The sequence below is a fragment of the Dermacentor variabilis genome, chromosome 8 (assembly GCF_050947875.1).
Source record: "Dermacentor variabilis isolate Ectoservices chromosome 8, ASM5094787v1, whole genome shotgun sequence".
Lineage (NCBI taxonomy): Eukaryota > Metazoa > Arthropoda > Arachnida > Ixodida > Ixodidae > Dermacentor > Dermacentor variabilis.
The window spans coordinates 110,918,613-110,939,940 of NC_134575.1; the positions used below are offsets into that span (position 1 = coordinate 110,918,613).

General features: G+C 44.4%; 1 long non-coding RNA gene across 2 annotated transcripts in view; it reads right to left on the minus strand.

Moving 5' to 3' along the window:
- LOC142591232 (uncharacterized) overlaps nt 1-21,040 on the minus strand; it is a 49,057-nt gene extending 28,017 nt beyond the window's left edge. For both annotated transcript variants that reach the window (XR_012830403.1, XR_012830404.1), the window contains exons 1-3: nt 20,903-21,040; nt 10,573-10,659; nt 2,098-2,153 (exon numbers count right to left, since the gene is read on the minus strand). This is a non-coding gene — a long non-coding RNA (uncharacterized LOC142591232). The remainder of the gene's footprint in view (nt 1-2,097; nt 2,154-10,572; nt 10,660-20,902) is intronic.
- Nucleotides 21,041-21,328: the final 288 nt, after the last annotated feature.

Consider the following 21,328-nt stretch of genomic DNA (forward strand, 5'->3'; position numbering starts at 1 on the left):
CTTTAAATTTGGATTGAGTTCCCACAAAAACAGCGCTGTAACTTTGGCTTGGGATTGATGATATCGTTAAAGTTATTGAAGGACCTGCACAAATTAGACTGTTTCAGATGACTGCACTTTGTATCAGAAGATTGTTTGCCAATAGGGTCAAGACCATTTGTATGTATATCACACAACCTTTATTTTTGAGGCCGAAAAATGCGACCTGAGGCTTATTCAGAAAAGCAAGCAATATAAGTGAACGTTACCAAGAAGATAAGTAGATGTGGTTTAATACTCTTACTATTCACCCTCTTGTAGAAGATAATGAAAATGAATAATATGGTGTTAAAATAGCGCAAAACTAAGCTACAATTCCGGTTTCCAGCCAGTGTGCGGTCTCATTTCATACGTTTTGTATTCTTTGACGTAAACTAAAACAAGGGACTCTCGCAGCAGAACCCATGCGTACGCATAACTGATTGAACCTAAAATGGAATACGTATACTCCGCCTGGGATCCTAATACTCAACACAATAATAACGCATTTGAAATGCTTAAGCTGTGGGATGTTAGGTTCCCCTTTAACTAATGTAAAACTGATTCAAGCACAGCTCTCATGCAAACAAGTAGAATGCAGATATTGCAACTTCGGCGCAGAGGTCCGAGGGTTAAGTATCTTTTTATCCTAAAAATAATAAACTCTCATTGCAACGTGGCCCATATGTTCGTCCACTTGCTTCACGGCTAACCGCACATCATAAGCTTAAATCATAATGCCTTTATCCAGCAGGAACTAACGTTTTCAATACTTTTCCTTGCACTATATGTGAAAGGAACCCTTTACCATGCCATTGGTAAGTGATATTAACTGTTTAGACTCGCTTAAGAAATAATGTCACACCACTGGAATTTGAATATGATATTTCTGCTTGTAGAATGTGGTTATCTTAACTTTTTGTACTTTTACGCCTCCTGCTCGGGCTCTGAATGGCCTGCAACGTATCTTAAGCTAAGAAATTATTTTCGTCAATCTTTCATCGAAAAAGCACTAGTGCTTAAACTTGGGCAATGCATACTTGCAAAATAGAAATAAACTGGCAGGCCACAATGATTCCGATTTAGGTTCACCCTAATACCCTAATTCTGGACGTTCCTGCTAGGCCGAGTAGCGTTCGTTTCTAAAATGCCATAATAAATGTTAGGATGTTACCAGCTAAATCCACAATATCTTTATAAGGCACGCTCTTATGCTGGCCCCTTGAATAATGTTGACCGCCTGGGGATCTCTAAGGTCCACTGAATGCATGGTAAATAGACATTTTTGCATTTCAGGCCTATAGAAAAGCCATCAGCACTTCCGGGATCTGATAGCGCGCTCATCAACTTAGCAGCGCAACGCCATAACCACTAATGAAACACAACGGGTGCGTGTTTTTCTTATGTACTGTATCTCTAGCTTGCTAGTCTCGCTTCTAAAAATTCTGTTCATTTTTGCAGGCAGATTTCTTGCAGGCAGGTTCGCTTAAATTTATGTAGATTTGCAGTAATCCCTTTCGTTGAGGCTTCACCACAGAGCGTCACTCAAAGGCGCCTTCACCAAGCCATCTCTCGGTACTGCTATGAAACATCTTCCCTATTTATTGTCATCTTATACACGACAAATATTTCTTTCCTGAATTTCTTAAATGAAGCTGCCATGAAAGAGGCATTCAGAAACGCACTAACTGTAAAACCACAAACTGTAGAAACCTCTTCAACATATTATCACATTTATTTCTCGTAATTTTTCTCCTTCTACAACTTTTACCATTGCGGATATCACTACCCCGTGTCTTATTGTTTTGTTTGAAGTATGAGAGGTTTGCATTAAACTTTAATTTCTTTTTTCTTTGTTATGTTCCGTTCATAACCTAACATGTACGGTGGCTATTCATAAATGGTAAACACTGTCGGAATGCACTCCATTAAGATGAAGATAGCCGCGTGCGCTGTGAGAGCGTGCTCATGTTGCGATAAATGACACTATATACGAATTAATAACTGATCTGTACATTTTTCTCAGTCGAACGATATTTCTCGAGTTCAACGTGTAATTGTAAACTTAATATAGCTTACCTTTCGTACAGTGTCAATCATGTCATTTTCGCCTTCAGGGTTCTTTTCGTAGTTATCTTTTCAGAAAGAAAATAGAACAGGCCAAAAATATTGAATGCAGTGTTTAACAGAGAAGATAAAACACAACATTATACGTCTGTAATTATTACGCAAACCTAAGGCGCAACCAAGGGTTTAAAAGAAGCTCCAGGAGAAGAGCGTCATTTCTAACCAGTTTATTGGAAGCAGGCGCGATCCCATTTAAAGGAGAAGGCGGCTATGTGCGCACGTAGGTTTGCCCACACTACTCAGAAATGAATGGAATTGTTATCCAAGCATACCTTGCAAAAACTGGCATTTTGGGCTGCGTAAACCTACAGATGTATTGGTGACACAAATGTCTCGTTTATATTGATGAAAAAGGCCTCCATTAATTCCCGTGCCAAATAATCGTTGCCACCGCAATGAATGCGGATCTTGGACAGATCTACCCCACACATGCAGGACTCGTGTTGCATAGGCAAATGTGCACTAATCTTATTCTTGACAGACAGCTCATGTTCTCTTGCCCTACCATTGACGCAATGGCCAGTCTGGCCGATATATATCCTGCCGCAAATAAGAGGCATTTCGTACACCACACCAACCGCGCAGGTCACATACGGCCTTGCATGCATTTTACCCCAAAGGGTCAGCTTCTGCTGATCTGAGATGCATGACCCGCACACGCTCTGCGTGTGCGGGCAGTAGGCACAACAAATGTGCAGTCCATGAAAGGTATTGTGCTTTTAACAAGCTTAGTGTGCGCCTAGTCGTACGGTAAAAGCTCTTGGCGTGAGCGCGGGCAGTAGTCGCAACAAATGTGTAAACCATGAAAGATATTGCGCTTTTACCAAGCTTAGCATGCGCCTAGTCGAACGGTAAAATGTCTTTTCGTAAGCGCGGGCAGTAGGCACAACAAATGTGCAGTCCATGAAAGATATCGCGCTTTTAACAAGCTTAGTGTGCGCCTAGTCGAACGGTAAAAGTTCTTTGAGTGAGCACGGGAAGTAAGCACAGCAAATGTGTAGTCCACAAAAGATTACACTTAAGTCTAGAAACTGCAGTTTGTCATGTAACGGAATTTCATGCGTAAAGAAAGTCCTTCGTTATGTTGTCCAAATAGCGCTAAAATTTCTTCCACAGTATTAGTGTTGGTTGCAGAAAGTTTAGATGTCAAAATATTTTTAAAAAATCGTCCAAGTACCAAAAGGTTACTCACCATCCCGCCTCTGTAAAATTGGATGTTTAACTAAGCTGGGGAAAACTGTCACGGCAACTGCTGAGGGGGTGTTCTTTTTATATACCAAATCATTATACGGCCAATGAAGCGAAAAATCGGGCGTTAACATCGGATGGTACCAAACCCCATGTGACCAAGTGGCGATGTCATGTTTAACATGATGACGAAACGTCATTACGCCATCATCTCAAACGTCTCGTTATGAGATCACGTGAAACGTTACGTTACGTAATAACGGCCCCGTCCTCTCACGATATTGCCTGGTGATCTAATGTGATGACGTCGTCATGTCAAACGTGACATCGGGATTGGACGTCATTTCCTAGTGGCGATGTCAGCTGATAACGTCATGTGATGCCTCTTGGAGAAGCTGCACACTATACACTTCCTGTTTCTTTGCACTGTCTCCGGGGCCGGCCCACACGTTTCTGCGAGCAAAGGTCGCGCACGCGGGCTCGGAAAATCCCGGCGACCTAGAGCCTAAGACCTTTGCTGTAAAGCCTTTATCACCTTTGCATAGTCAAGGGCAGAACTAACTCTCGGTCGACAGTATATAAAAACATGTTACAGCTGAGCTGTTAGCGTCTTTGTGGTCGGCATTTCTTATGCCTGCCCGTGCGCAGCCGTTATCATCGTAAGCAATGGCTCATAGCCTTCTAAGCAAGCAAAAAAAAAAAAAACAATGACTCATCGCCCTTGTGCGCAGAGGCTACGAGCGTTCAGCAAACTAAACAGTGATACATTCATTGAAATCGCCATACACTGTTTCGCTAACTTGCTTGAATGTTAAAAACATTGACACCGACAGTCATCGCAAGATGAGCCGTACTAGTATTTTTCAAGCGAAGCTTTATTGTCGGACAAAAAAGCTCAAGCCTTTAAAAAACAAAAATTGCTTGTCGGGTTGCGAGACCACCGCGCTAACCGATTCAGCCACTGTCGGTTCATCATACGCGCCCTTTAATGCGTAGTTTTATGCGCATAAAGAAGTGGACGTAGAGCAAGGCGCGAGCCAATCACATGCATCGGATCCTTCCGGAGGAGAGAAAGGGTGAAACCGCGTGTTCGCTCGCTTCGCGCCCACCGTTTCCCGCAAGTTGAGGCCTGGCGGTCAGATGGGGAGGCCGGTTTTGGTTCGTTCTGCCGAAAGGCAGGCTGCGTTCAAGGAACGGCAGGCAGCGGGAGCAGGCCGCACGTCGTGCGTTCAGCCGAAGAACATGTGGCGTTTGATGAACCGCACATGGAACTCACTCGAGAAAGGGCTCGTCGTCGACTTGCCGCCCTCAACTTGAAGTAGCGGGAAGCCGAGGTGTTAAGATAACGAACAACCGTGAAACCCGAGCTCCCCTTGCACCCCTATTCACAGTAGTGGAAGGGCGGTCAATTGCTTGTGTTTCCTTACATAAAATTAAAACTCAAGAAATCGGCATCCTTCTGGCTCAGAAAAGCTCAGATATGCTCAGATAAGCTACAGTCTTGAAAAACATTCGTTGTCAATACGCAAGGCTTCATAACTGTGCTTGGCTGACCGCTCTTCGGCTTGCTTGCGCATTTATTTGGATGTAACGCGCTTCAGGTTATTAGGACCAGTCAAGTTGCTTTTGTAGGAACTTTTTCCTATTGCCTTGGCGCTTTGTACCACTTGTTTTTATGGATAAAGGTATATAATTATTTACATTATTTATGACGTGACCAACACAAGCTTAGAGCAGAGACTTAGCAATAACTTCTGGGTTAGTTTAAGGAAAACTCTTAGGGTGACAAGAAACGTAATTACACAATTGTACACTGTTGACATATTATCGAGTTGATGTGTGATTGAAGACCAGAAAATGTTCCGGCAATCAAACTTTACGTTTATGAAAATGCCAGATATGAAATGCGAGTTCAGGTTAATGGAAATTTACTGTAAAAATCGTCCCTAATACATTGATAGACGAACAAAAATGAGACGAGCAATTGGTGATGAGTGTTTGAACAGACGCATAAGCGCATCTTTATGCAAAATACCGTTGCTAGATATAAATTCTGTTGCTAACACTGTTACTAGCCAGGCCAATGAGGGCCTAATTTTTCGTGTCCTTTCAACCACGCTTCCTGATGATCGCCACAGGGCCCGGTCAGCGCTATCCCAAAAGTCGGAGGCGTACTACGATATCTAGATCTTATACAGGCTTGCAATACCAAGGCTGAGCGCTCGAGAGAGAATATTATGGCGGAACACGCAAGCAATTATTCTCTTCTAGTTAGTCGCAATCAATTAGATGTCTGTTCTTATTTTTAAATTTACGGCGTTGCTATGGTTAACAATACCTGTTTTGCAACACAGGATCTATGCTTGTAAGCTGTAGCTGTGACCCAGCTATCAGGGCTTGCAGTGTTGCGAGGTCTTCGGGAAAAGCAAGGGATTGGAGCAGACAGGTGTGGCAGCCTGCGTTCCCGCATACTGTACACTAAAAAGTAAGACTGACATGAGCAAACGGCACTTATGTTCTTTTTTGTAAGGCAAAGTCTTCTTTGGAGACTTCAGATCGATTTGCGTTTCGGGACCAGCGTATCTGGCCACTATCGTGTCGTTAAACTAGGCAACTTCAAGCCCTCTAGCGAACATGGAAGAACCACAAAAGCGTCAAGATGAAACTTGAAACAAGTAAGACGTACTAGGGACGCCTTAGCGCACAGGGAGCGTGGGCGTAAAACTATTGCTAATATTTCTGTTCCATTTCTGCAAACAAGTCCTCACAATTCGTTCAATATACTTCAGGCCAACCCCCCTTCGCATGTCTGTCATGCGACTTCGCAAAAACCGCGAGAATTGTCCATCTGCTAAGACTTTTACACTCATATATGATTAGACCGAACAAAAAAAAACAATTATTTCGCATTCTGCGCATTTTTTTGCCAGTAGCCCTGGGATATCAGTCCCAAAGGTTCAGACGGCGCCCACTTATCCTGCCGGTCAGGCGACGTCACAAAACAACGAAAACTCACTACATACAAGTTACCTGTGTGCTTAAAGATGCATTATTGTACAGAACAAAACAGAGGTTTTTTTTTGCGGAATCACTGAAGGCTGCCCCGTTCGGAAAGGAGTAGAAGATGGCTGACCACCAATCGCTTTGGCACTGGGTGCTCGGAGCTACGGCGGAGAATTGATTTAATTGCGTGTAATACAAGTTTAACATTGTCGAGCCCTTTCGACACGTCGACATCGCTCTGCCAACTCTTCGCTGAGGACCCGTTTAAGCCGCTATTTTAATCCTTTCAGTTGCACGGCGCAGCCATTTTCGACAAATCACCGAAAGGTAGGAGGGGAAGCGGGACAACCCCATATGGTGGCACCATCCTCCTCATGTGGTTATCCACTTTCACTAGGCTAGATCGGCCCCATGGAAACCCTATCCCCTTCTGCGTGTTTCTCCCCTCTTGTTAGTCAATCAGGTAAGAACATGTCAAGTTCGGCAATGCTATTCGCCTGAAAGAAAAGAAAAGGGACCTCTTGTAAGCGAGAAGTGAGTTTGAGTGCGCTGTTCAAACAACGCTGCTAGTGACCACCCGATGCTTGTGCAGGCCATTACGTACATTTGACGTAAGGATTTTGGAATGAAAATACATCGGAATAGTTTTACGTTATAGCACCCCAGGTTACGGTGGTTCTGTATAAGGCACGTACCCAAGGGGGAGCCCGGAGAGCCCCCCCCCCCCCGCGATTAAGGAGCATGCCCCTCCCCCTCTCCGCCCACGACACCACTTCTCACACACATTCCTAAAGCGCCGCGAAATCAATGTTGAGACTTGACAGTTATTTGGCGGTCAACATTTTCTTGCCTTTTTAACTCCTTTTGGATGGCGGTAGTTATTGGCATCTCCTGGGATGTGAAGGCCAGTTTCCTCATAAATTCGGTGACCGCGCCATTAACTCGAGATGCATTCAGTTGTCACCGTCTATATAACGGTCACGCGCATCGTTGTTGCTTCGTTAGTTCAACCTTCTTCGTCGAGACTGATCCAGGGGCCAGGAAAGGGATTCAGTTGGTGGTCAGCTGGTCTGTATGCACGTGGAACGAGTTGCGGCCAGAGAAAATGCCAATTGCGTTTAACGTTTCTTTTTGTTTCATTATTTCCTCGATTGACTGCTCGCCGCGACGCTGACAGATCCTTGGAACCATATACCCGTCATATGGGTTAGATAAGCTCGAAAATAAAGTACTGCGAGACAGCGTCCATCATCGAACCCTGCAATAACTCTTAAACTCATAGGCAACATGAGTGTCACCCGTTAACTCGTCTGGTTTTTCGCTAACTGTATAGCACTTCTCGTGCAAAATTGGCTACTGGTAACAAGAGTCTCAAGAAGTGTGAAAGTAAGCAATCTACTAAGGGAGAGGGCCGAGACAACAGCCAAACAGGAAGGAAAAGCGAAAATGAACAAATTTAGCCATCGTTTATGAAAATATTTATTGATCAACATCTCTTTATTTAAAAAGGAAACACAGAAAACGCCGCCAGAAGTAGAGGACAATGCCGTGTGTTCTGAATGGCGCTTCTACAGTTATTCTCAGAGCCACCTAACGTAGCCACTTCCCTACTGTGTTAATAGGGGTGTTTCTAACTACCGCGATGGGCGCAGTACGCCTAGAATCTCAGCTTCCTGCGCCATACGCGGTTGCACGTGACTGGCAGCCACGCATCGTTACATAACTTCCGAAATAACAATAGGAGTCGCTTGTGGCAATGGTTAGAGCAGTAAACGAGGAATCCAAAAGAACTGTGATTCTTCCGCAAATATATGCTTCTGTATAATTCTTACAGAGCTAATTCAAAAAACGCTACTCTAGTCGGATACAACTTAAGTCTGTAATGAAGCCCCGCCCATGCCCTCATAACCGCCAGCCACTGTTCCTCTGCGAGGCTGCAAATAATTCGTACTTCAAACTTTTTCTGTTGCCCAAATAAGGCGGTAACTACAAAAATAAAATTATTAGCGCGTAATTTTATACCTTTTTCGTCGTATGGTATACTGGAATGGCGAATGCCTAATTCTTTATTGAACTGGAATAACATGATTGCTTCGCTACAAGTATTTGTTATGAAGTTTCACTTCAGTTGGCAGTGAAGTTTACCGAGTTAAACTGGTGCAGCAATGAACAGAACTGAACCGCATGCTTTTGAAGACTCCATACATTTTTTCCATGTGTGTTGCACACCTCATTGATTCTGCCGATGAAAAGACTCTTCAAGAAGAGCAGACGCTCCGGAGGTATCCAAGTACGAAAACACCCGTGTACTTAGATTTGGGTGCACGTTAAAAAGCCCCAGGTGGTCAAAATTTCCGGAGTCCTCAAATACGGCGTGCCTCATAATCAGAAAGTGGTTTTGGCACGTAAAACCTCATAATCTAATTTAATAATTTTATATGAAGTACGACGCCATTTTTAAAAGGTCGTATATCGACGACTTTGTTTCCTTCTGTGATTGGCTGGCGGAGTAACCTAACTCCGCGCGGTCCGTGTGCCTTTGTTGCCAACTACTGTTTTTTTTTAAGTTCTATTCTACTAAAGTAAGCTTTATTTTACACTTTTGCTTCTTTACTTGTTCTTGGCAGTGTTCTTTCTGCGCATCTTTTCTATGCGAGTCCATTTGACGTGGTTCTTTGTTTGCCAAGTAAAGGAGAGGTGTACCGTACAGGCATACGTGTAAAATACACCTTATTTCATTTCTGTTTCGTGGGTTTACGTGTTTTTATGGCTAATGGAGGGCGGTATTCCCATTTATACTAGTAAGGGCTCCCTCCCTCATTTGCATTGAAAATTTACCTTAAGTTGCCCCCTCCCCCCGGAAGAAAATCCTGGCTACGTGCCTGGTATGCAAAGTGAGCAGTAATAATGTGTAATTACCTCAAAATAGGTCGAAATGAAAACCAGATGTCCTCATTCCAGCACCATATACCGGAAGTGCGGTTTTACTCAAGGAAACAATATGGACCGATCACTGAGATAGTGCGGTGTACAAATGTGAGCCGATTTCGAAGGTAGTGCACTTTACACCTCAAACCACGTGATACAGAAATGCTTTGAACAAGGCCTTGTCTTTCATCCATGTAAATCTCTGCTGACACAATTTGTATTGAGAACTGCTAGGAACTTCATGCATCGTAATGTATATCGCGCGAACTGCATTATAAGTACTTTGGAGGCTAAGCCATTTCGTTGCCTGCGCCCAGCGATTCCGTACAGCCCCTTTCTTTTCATTTCCATCTCGCTGTGTGCTTTACTTGACAGCATATGATGATTTAAAACAACCAAACCAATCATCGCTTACGAGTAGCTTCAAAGAGGGATCCGAAAACACATGCGTTATGCAGCCCAAAACCTTTTTTGTGCATAAGAACATGCGATAGCTCTTCGCAACGAACCAATATTTCTCGGAGTAGTTCGACGTATCTTTATAAAAAGAGCTGCGCTACGAACCACCGCGCGGCTAAAGCTAATGCCGGGTGCCTAAAAAACAAATTCTGTTTCGCTTCTGCCTTCCCGGTGCCACCGACGCGGTCAGCGATGCAGCCGCGCCTACGTTATCCCTCAAACAATATCATGCAGACGGCAGCGCTAGCCACTTGCGATGGCGCTCGTTACCAATAAATACATTTAGCTCCACACGACATGGTTTGGCCCTATGGGCAGTGCGTCTCGCCCTATTTGCTTTAGCAGAAAGGTTCAGCTTGTCCTGTATTCGGGTAGTCGTGAGCTGCCTGCACGGTGCAGCCACTTGGTGGCGCAGAGCTCATAGAGACAAAAAGCTAATATTGCATTACCTAAACGTATTGTACTTCGCTGCTGGTGTAAATTTTCCACTGGCGTAATCGTGTTGCTGCCAAAAATGTACACCCGCAGCAAAGAAAAATACACCTGGTTACTGCAATAATAGCTGTTTTTGTCTCTTTGCGCTCCGCGCCACCAGGCGGCTGCACCATGGAGGTCGCTCCCGTTTACACCTCCGTCGCAACGTCCCGTCCGCCTGCGTTTACCCGAATACAGGGCAAGCAAAAACTCTCCAGTATCTCCTCCAAACACCAGGGCACCCATGAGGCTCTACTGGCGCTCATCTTAGGGATTATTGTGATGGACAGTAGGATTCAACGCCATGGTAATATTTTGAAGCACAGGAATATTATCCTGGAGGGCGAAACCACAGTCTACCTGCTTGATACTTACACTGACACTCACAATTGAATAGGAATATCAAAATTAGCATCGCAGAATAATAATTGGTATTTGGTGGCTTGAGATGCATATTTTACTCTGTAAAGACAACAAAAACAGTCCTCTTAGTACATGAAAAAAAATGTTAGCATGAGAACGTGTTACTCACAACAATTGTGCACCATCTTATACTGCTCATGTGTATAAATATGCTCCTGTTGACCTTAAGCGTCCTGAAAATAATCAGAGTAGAAGCCTGCGTATATAGCATCTAATGAAAACTTGTTTCACTCTAATTGCTTAAAGCGTTGCAGCCGAAGTATCAGCGCGCCTTACAATAATATCGCTATGCATAGCAAAAAAAGCGATCACTCGATCATGCATGTGTCGCATGCACAGACCATGCTATGTCACCCCACGCAAGGCGCAATCGGAGCTAACTTAAGTCTCTCGTATGGTGTTTAGATTGTTATAACGCATCAATACCTATGTCAATTCTAGCAGGAGTTGTCGCGTTTGAGTAAACTCACTATGCCATAATATGCATCAATTATAAAACTGAAACTTGTGCTCATTAGAAGTTGCGACGGGAAAAGAAACAGCGTGAAGAGATTCAGGCAGCAAAACAGAGGTAATTCGAAACCACTTAACCACGGCGGCACGTGTTCGTATAGACAAGGAGCAGAGGGATGGTATGTGTATAGGGTCTTGTGTGGCGCCTGTGTTATCCAACCTTTTTCTTGCCAACGTTGACCACTACTTGGAAACCGCTTTGTTAAAGGACAACCTTTTGCAGATCTTTAGGTTTGTAGATGCCTTTTTGATTGTTTTGAACAAACAGCAAGAGTGTGCCTACACAAAGTGTGCTAAGGGCGTATTAGACACTTTTAAAATGCTTGGACAAGGGATAAAGTTTACCCATGAGCTTCTTACTTTTGAAACGCCGCAATTTTCAGACCTTCATTTCACCTTTCAGGAAAACCATGTTTGTTGGATGGTGCTTTCGGTGCCTACGTGCACCGAAAGAATTTTTGCCGTTTCATTCCGCCCATTTGGAAACAGTAAAACGAGCTATTGCCATTATTAGCTGACTGTTTGCTCTAACTAGGTCTCGCCCCCATGTCTATGGAGGAAAGCTTTAAATTGCAGGCCTCTAGGCTTCACTCGGTGGTCTTCACTGCTTCTTCGTCAGTTTCGTTGAGCGAAGCCGATGAAATTTTGGCCTGAGCCTTACAACGCTTCAAAAGAATGCGAAAAGAGGCGGAAAATACCTCCTGTTGTCATTCCATATATACACACAGTTGCTTAATTATTAAAGAATGTTGCGTCTAAGTCCGATGCGCCGGCTGTGTTTTCGCCCCTCGGAAGCTTTCTAGCTTTTGTGGGCGCCTGTCTTCTGTAAGAAAGGGCCAAGTGTGTAAGGAACCATTTAAAGCGTTTCTTGGAAAAATATGTTCCGCTGGTGTCGCCCATATGATCCCTTTAGACTGCAGCAAGATATACAACGGCCAAACTGGGCGTTGTATAAATGATCGCCTGCGAAAACATGCTCTGTTAATCAAGATTGGGACAGGGTTGCATTTGCCGTAGCATTGCAATCTGTGCACGAGTGAACCTTTGCTGGAAAACTCATGCATATTACGAAAAGGTAAGGGTTCGGTGGCACGGGAACTAGCAGACACGATGTATATCAGAAAGTTTGGTGACCTGTGTATCAGCGTTCCGTCGTTGTGTCTTCACGAAAATGGGTTTAGTTTCCTAGCTGATAGGACATGATTAGGTTTGGTTTCTATCTCATTTTATCTCACTTGCGTATGTTCCTGTTGGCATGCCAGACGGTATTTAGGTGAATCATTGGGAAAAATAAAAATCAATTGCAAGTGTGCGCCTGTCCGTGTCATTTGTTCTGTCGTCCGTATCTTATTTATTGCGCTTAAAACAATTTATAAAAGGACATATAATTCTTTCATAATAATATTTCGAAATAAAGAGCGTTAGCCGGGGCGAATTTCGAACCTACGACCGCACGATCAGAAGCCGAGTGTCACACCAAGGGAGCTAAACAACCACTATTGCAGAAAGGGGATATTAATGAACTATATGAATGTGTTACACTGACGGTGCAGAACAAATATCAAAAGAGAACAGTTTATGTGATTGCTTCGTTGAATGTTTGTGAACGCTTTGTTGAAATCCATCTCTAGGACCACATCTAAAGCCGACTAGAAGCATTGTAGACATCAGAAAAATTCCGACTTTGGGAAAATTTCTTGTCAAACACGCCACAGCCCCGGTGCTCGATGCGATGGCCTCCGGAGGCGCGTTCAGTTGGGGCGTTTCTCCACCGACCAAAATTCCACCGATATATGAGGCATCATTCGCTTAAAATTATGGGGTCTTACGTGCCAAAACCACTTTCTGATTATGAGGCACGCCGTAGTGGGGGACTCCGGAAATTTCGACCACCTGGGGTTCTTTAACGTGCACCTAAATCTAAGTACACGGGTGTTTTCGCATTTTGCCCCCATCGAGGCATCATTCGCTTCACGGCGCAAAGTACAGACATATAAGCAGTCAGTGAGTTGATACGTATGGGACCAACGTGTGGTTATGTGGGTCTCATCATTGGTGATAATGGTTCGACGCAGGTGGATAAGGTGCTAAAGAGCGGTAAGGGCTTACAATGGCCGGATGAAATATGATAACGTTAATAAGTGCCGATAAGGGTCGGATCAAGTGCAGTAGGGTTGATAACAACCGATAAGAGTTGATAAGGGTTGTATCATGCTCGAAGAGATTGATAAGGACAAATAAGTGTAGATAAGGATAGGATTCATTGTGATAAGCTTGATGCATATTGTAAAGGGTTGAAAACGCTCTGATTGAGTCTGATACGGTTAATAACAATCGATAATACTTGATAAGGGCTTATATTGCTCGGATAAAGTTTCATAACATTGAGAATTACACTGGGCGGCACGGAGATGAGCAAGTGGCATAATCCTTGCCTATACTTGCACAACTCCCAAAGAAATTTCCGCGTGAATTTTTTTCTTACGTCGGCAGCTGCGACGGCTGTTCGTGTTTTGTGAATCGACTTACCCTTACTTATGGCGCAAGTACTGAAGTTCCCACCTGTGCTACTATTAGATGCACGCTTTGTTGAGATTGCGGTGCTCGTGCTTGCTGGGACGGGCATCGCATGCTTTCTGAACTCATGCTAGGTGAACTCGCTTTCTTTCGTAAAAATTTTCTTACGCCAAAATTTGTTCGCGAGTTCGTTTAGTGAAAGTCATCCTGAAATCATAACGTGCCTCTCCGTCTTCTCGCGCTTCAGCAGTGCAATTAAGTGTATCGACGCTGGCTGAGAAGCTATGCTGTACGTTTTCTTGATACGAAGAAAAAAAAATCCAGGCTTCTGCTGTAAAGGAAGTAACCGGCGGCAATGATTTTGTCAGTGCTTTATGCTTTTTAATGCAGAAGAAAACTCAGTCTTACAGAAAATTTACTTTCTTAATCTGTTCATTCCTACAACACTTCCTTTCCTTTCCATGTGTTATTCAGTCAATTGCTAGAAAGTGAGTTTCCATCACTCCCGTCCACCCAGTCTGTTGCGATGATAATAACCGTTCGCGTCGCTTGCACACACAATAATTTCTTCGTACTCTGGGCACCACTTGTCATCCCAAGCTTCGCCATCAAAAGGGCGTAAAGAAAACTCCTCTACTAGAGCCTCCAGTGGCATTTGAACATACGTCATTGAAGCAATGTGTAGTTGGGTGTTAGGCGTGTTAACTATTCAGCTTTCGTGAAACTTTTTTTGTTTGCTTTAATATGTATTTTTTGTACGACAGAGCTCGGTAATTTGTGCAATGCTTTGCACTGTGCACACGTGGGGAGCAGTGGCGTCAGCGAATGTATTCTAGAAGCCACAGCCCTTAATACTGTAGTGAAGAACTGCGTGACGTGCATCGCATAAGAGTTGATCTAGACATGATGACCTTATTCTGGCGCGTTTGCATCTAATTGTTCTCGTGCAGCTCCCCGCAGTGGCGTCTGCGTCAGCAGGCGTTTGGTGCGTTGCGACACCACGTACCCGAGCACTTGAGTGTTGGACCCTCCCGCGTGTAGCCGTGCGCGGCTTAGCCGTGTCTGGGGAAAGGGGGATCCTGGGGGTTGAGCCGATGCTGGGTGTTTGGACCTTTAAGGCCCCCCGGCGGAGGCAACACACCTCTTCGGCCTCGGCTTCACATAGACGGCACCTCCAGACTGACCCACCTGGAGGAAATCGGCAGTCGCCTTTTCCTGTCCTCCTCTTCAATCTTTTGCTTTCTCTCTCGCTGTTTCTTCTTTCCTGTCTCCTTATCACTTTTCTCACTTCCGTATTCTGGGCGGCAAGGGTTAACCTGGTGTAATTATCCAAACTTGGGTATTTTATATTAGGTTATAGCGGCGGTGCGTGGCTGGCGTCTGCAGGTACTTTCCCGACCTTGTAGCGTCCCCTTGTTGGGCTCGGTGGTGGGTGGCCACCATCGCCGCCGAATTTCCAAACTTTGTATGGCAAACGCTTTCCCTCCCCCTACCTGATCGCTCCCTGAAGAGGCGGCGCACCGATGAACCTTTCAGCTTCATATTGCAACCAAAACAGTCATTTCCGAAATACCACGTTGTTCACAGTCAAAAGGAAACTAAGACGGTCCGAATGATACCACCTTTTCTTGTAGCCAAATCCCTCACAGAAGCAATAGGTCCAGGTTATAAGGTAACAAAGATGAGAAGCGGTGATCTTCTTCTCGAAGTTCGCGACAAGCCACAGTACGACAGAATTTCGAAACTTGTAGCGTTCGGGGACATCCCCGTCTCAGTAGGCCCACACAGGACGATGAATACAGTGCGCGGGGTCATCTCAGAAGATGACCTCCTCGAACTTAGTGAAAGTGAATTACTAGTAGGATGGCAGGAACAGAACGTTGTCAAGGTGCAAAAGAACAAAATAAGACGAGATGACAACGAAATACCAACTAGGCACATTATCATAACTTTTGGAACCAGCATTCTTCCTCGCTCAATCGAGACCGGTTACTGCAAGCTACGTGTCAGACCATACATTCCAAACCCGCGTCGATGTTTTAAGTGTCAGCGTTTTGGGCACGGGTCCCAAACCTGCAGAGGGCGTGCGACTTGTGCCAAGTGTAGCTCCATCGAACACTCTTCGGACGTTTGCAGTTCAGCAACTCACTGTGCCAACTGTGAAGGAGACCACCCTGCTTACTCAAGATCCTGCCCTTCGTGGAAAAAGGAAAAACAAATAATAGAACTCAAAGTGAAACTAAATCTGACTTTCCCAGAGGCACGCAAGCGTTTCGTTTCCAACAATCAGAAAAGTCCTTCCTACACCGATGTGGCGCGCCGGGGGGCAGCGCCACATCGTTCGGCGGCCGCCCAAGTCACTCGGAGAGTGACGGCGGTCACGCCATCCGCCCCCCTGACTGGGACAACGAGCGCTGTTTCGTCACCCGCAAACGAGGGCCAGCAGGTCTCCGGGCCTGTTGTACCCAGGGCCACTGCTCGTACAGATCGGCCCACCGCTCTCGCGAAAGTGCCTGCTCCGCGGGCAGTATCCACCACCTCAGACGAGGTGATGGATACAAGCACAAATCCGGCGTCTCAGACGCCCAAGGAATGGCGCAGCTCCCTCGAGCGCGCCGGGAAGAAAGAGAGAGCTCGTATCAAGGGGCCTGAAAAGTCTCGTGAGCTTATATAATCTATATTTCTTAGACACACAGTGCAAAACACATACATTATGGATACGCAGATAATACAATGGAACGTCAGGGGTTTACTCCACAACCTAGACGACATTAAGGAACTCTTAAATAAGTATAATCCAAAGATGCTGTGTGTCCAAGAAACACATCTTAATCCTTCACACACGAACTTTCTCCGGCGGTATGCCATATACCGAAAAGACCGCAACGACGCTCTTGCCTCGTCTGGCGGTGTGGCAATAATTGTAGATAAGGGTGTTGCTTGCCGGTAATTACAACTTAAAACACCCCTAGAGGCAGTTGCAGTTCGTGCTATACTGTTTAATAAACTAGCAACAATTTCCTCAGTATACATCCCTCCGAACTGCCATCTTTCAAAAACAGAATTCCAAAGCTTTATTAGTGAACTAGTCGAACCTTATATTGTCGTCGGAGATTTCAATGCACACAACACCCTTTGGGCAGGTTGTCGTTGTGATGCCAGGGGACGCCTAATAGAAAGCCTCCTCTTCACTACAGGTGCATGTTTGCTAAATAATAAAGAGCCTACATTCTATAGCGTGGCAAACAAAACATTTTCATCGATCGATTTCAGCATTGCATCTGGTACACTCGTTCCGTATCTAAAGTGGAACGTGCTTAAAAACCCATATGGGAGCGACCATTTTCCAATTATCATAAAATCAACAAAACATGATCAATGCTTCCCATGCGTCCCCCACTGGATAGTCGAGTCAGCCGACTGGAAACAGCATAAAGAACAAACCCGGATGACCTAAGAAGCCATCTCTGCACTTTCTATTGATGACGCCCTGGCATATCTGGCCGCATTTATAGTTGATGTGGCGTCACTGTGTATCCCTGAATCAAATGGTTCGCCCAATAGGCGACGTGTTCTCTGGTAGAATGCGGAGTGGAAAGAAGCTCGTAAAAATCAAAATAAGGCTTGGAGTCACCTTCGCGAATCTCCAACTGCCGAGAATCTCATCAATTTCAAGAAAATAAAATCACTAGGTAGAAGAACACGCCGCCGGGCCAAACGGGAAAGTCGGCAAAAATACATCAGTAGCATTAATTCATATACACACGAACGGAAAGCCTGGAATAGGGTCAACAAAATAAAAGGCCATGAAACTCACCCTCTACCTTTAGTCAACACACAAGGAGACACTATTGAGGACCAAGCTGATTCGCTAGGGGCACATTTCCAGTACATCTCGAGCTCATACCATTACTCAGATACATTTCTAAGATGTCAGCGACAAGCGGAACGACAGCCTCTGAACCGGAAAGGAAACAAAAATGAACCTTACAACCGCCCATTTAACATGGTGGAATTTCAGGCTGCATTGAACTGTTGCAATAAATCAGCTCCTGGAGGCGATCGAATAGTTCATGAGATGATAGAACACCTACACACCGAAACACACAAAACACTACTATCACTTTAATTCCATATTCTCTGCAGTTACATTCCCTCTGCCTGGAATCAAGCAGTCGTCATTCCTATTCTCAAAGAGGGCAAGGATCCAACTTCGGTCTGCAGCTACAGGCCTACAGCCCTGACAAGCTGCCTATGAAAACTCTTTGAGAAAATGGTAAACAGACGCCTAATTCATTATCTTGAGAGCAACAAAATACTAGACCCCTTGCATTGTGGTTTTAGGGAGGGTAGATGTACGACAGATCACCTTGTCCGCATGGAGGCCAATATCCGTGATGCCTTCGTACACAAGCAGTTTTTATTAGCCGTATTTTTAGATATGGAAAAGGCATACGACACAACCTGGCGTTTTGGAATTCTTCGTGATCTGGCTTGTATGGGCGTCAGAGGCAATCTCTTGAACCTGATCCAAAGCTACCTCTCTAATCGTACGTTCCGTGTGAGGGTTGGTAAAGTACTATCTCGTCAATTTACGCAGGAAACAGGTGTGCCACAAAGTGGTGTACTGAGCTGCACGCTCTTCATCGTAAAAATGAATTCCCTCTATAGCGTCATACCACGAACAATGTTTTATTCAGTGTATGTGGATGACGTACAGATAGGATTTAAATCATGCAATATTTCTATCTGTGAGCGACATATACAGCTTGACCTAAACAAAATATCTAAGTGGGGTGACGAGAATGGATTCAAGTTAAACCCCCAGAAAAGCACATGCGTTCTATTCTCTAAAAAGACAGGTATATTACCTGACCCTGTTGTCCATCTTAATGGACAACCGCTATCTGTCAGCCACGAACATAATTTTTTAGGAATCATCTTAGACTCTAAACTAACATTTGTCCCTCACCTTAAGTATATGAGAGCGAGATGTCTGAAGACAATGAACTTACTAAAGCTCTTGTCCAGCACATCTTGGGGAAGTGACAGGAGGTGCCTTTTGAACCTCTACAAAAGCCTTACATGGTCCCGCCTCGACTATGGAGCAATAGTATATAGCTCTGCTGCGCCTAGTGCTTTAAAGATGCTAGATCCCATTCACCACATGGGTATACGCCTGGCTACAGGCGCTTTTAGGACAAGTCCCGTAGAAAGCCTGTATGTGGAGTGTAATGAATGGTCATTACATCTCCAAAGGATATATTTAACCTTTTCCTATGCCCTCAAGGTTAACTCAGACGTTCAGCATCCATGTCACTCATCTATTCATGAAGTGTCTACAGCCAGATTATTTCATAACCGCCCAGCTATTAGACCTCCGTTGAGCCTTCGTTTGACAACACTGGCAGAAGAAACAGGTGTCTTAGTCCCAGAGAATGTCCTAATGGCACCCACTCGCCCGCTCCCACCATGGGAATGGCAGACCATTGAATGCGACGTCTCTTTCGTAGAAATATCTAAGAGGGCACCAGAAGCACATATACAATTCCATTTTCGTGAACTTCAGGAAAAGCACTCCTGTATAGAATATTATACAGACGCTTCCAAGTCCTCTAAAGGTGTTTCCTACGCAGCTCTGGGACCTTCATTTTCAGTATCAGGAGCACTAAATCCACAGACAAGTATATTTACAGCTGAAACCTACGTTATACTCTCGGCTATTCAAAACATAAGGCTCACAAAACTTGCTAGGGCTATTGTAGTTACAGATTCATTAAGTGTAGTCAGAGCCCTACTTAAACCAAGAAAATATAAAAACTCAGTTTTTAGTGAGCTGTACAGTCTGTTGTGCTCCCTATATATGTGCAATCAAGTGATTGTGATATGCTGGGTACCTGGTCACAAAGGTATAAAAGGCAACGAAGCTGCTGACGAAAGCACTGGGTCAATAACATTTAGCGATGCAAATTCAAATATCCCCATCCCTGCCACAGACCTAAAGCCTTTTCTACGCAGTAAATTGCGGAATCATTGGCAAGGCGAATGGGATAAACAAGCAATGAATAAGCTTCACATAATAAAACCAAAACTGGGGAACTGGATAAATGGGAAAATAGCAAGGTACAAGGAAGTACGTCTTTGCCGATTAAGGATAGGCCACACATACGGCACCCACTCTCATCTCTTGACTGGGGGCGATCCTCCAACTTGTGTTAAGTGCGGCAATAATCTCACTGTCCTCCATGCTCTTATTCAGTGCCCCGCAATAGAAACAGAGAGGAAAAAGTATTTCCCTGCTGCATATCGCGAGAATTTAGCCCTTCACCCTGCATTTTTTCTTAGCGATGAACCGCTTTTTAATCTACAAACAGTCTTAGAATTTTTAGCCGAAACGGACACCCTGAAAATCATCTGGCTAGGCAACTTTTAAGCACACGACTAACAGCCTTGCATTCAAGGGCTCTCTTGAAACTCTGGTGTCAGTGTTATGATTTTATTGCATCATCTTTTAACGAAAGCCCATTGCCATAGCCCACATCACATCCTAGTCACCGTCATTATTTTAGCACCTATATATTCCACTCCACTTACAGCATAAGTTTTTAGGCCCTTTTACAGCCATATCACATCTACCATGATGAGTTCATTGTGCGTGTCATCCACAATACATTGTAAACATTACCACCTGTCATGGCGCTCTTGGTCAAACCTGGCCCTTGCACCATAAAACACCACACATCATCATCATCTCGTCCAGCTTGCTGTAGTAATTCAATGTGATTGTTTGTTGCCTTTCTCGTAAAAAACATCTTCGGCACTATACAAGAGGCGTAACATAAGAATGATGACGATGAGCCTCAAACACTGCACATGTTTACAATACAAGTTCCGTTGACAAAAAGGTGGTTGATGGCAAACAACATAGGGAAAATCGGCAATGTAGTTCTAAATAAATCGTGGCAGCGATAACGCCACGTAGTTTCCAAAAGAGCTCACAGGATTCCCAGTTGTCAGGTATTCTACCTAGCACCACTGAAAATGCGCAGAGGAAATGAAATCGCGGAAATGTCGTAGTGGCCACTGCATGATTTGGCTCATGACTTGGGTTACATTCACAGTTGACAGTCGAATAATGCCATGGGGCGTGGGCATCCTTTCAAACGAATCATATAGCCTAAAAAACTTGAAGACTTTAACACAGCAACTGTCCACAACGCGCGCATATTAATTTACAAAAAGCAGAACTTACGAAATTGTGTAATGAGACTTCAATTTTGAAGTTAATCTGAAATGACACTCTACACTCAGGTGGGGGAAGTAGGCGCTTCTAGATGATCCGAGTGGGCAATGCCTGCTAAAAATGCAACTGCTTTACGCATGCACAGAAAACAGCATAGTGCAGCAAGACAATTTTATTCCAAAGTATTTATATACTAGAACGATGAATGTTCACGAAATAAAAAAAAAACGTAGCATAAGCGTCTGGCCACACAGCTGCAAGTAAAAGGTCCCATGAAACTATGCACTTTAGCTAATGGAGTATCAAACAGTCGACAAGGAAAGCCTTAAGGTATTACCATTTATCTATGTACGCACGTAGTTCGAATGCCACAGCAGGCATTACTGTAACGGCGGAGTTTCCGTAGCGCACGAAGGTAGGAATTGAAGGGCAGAG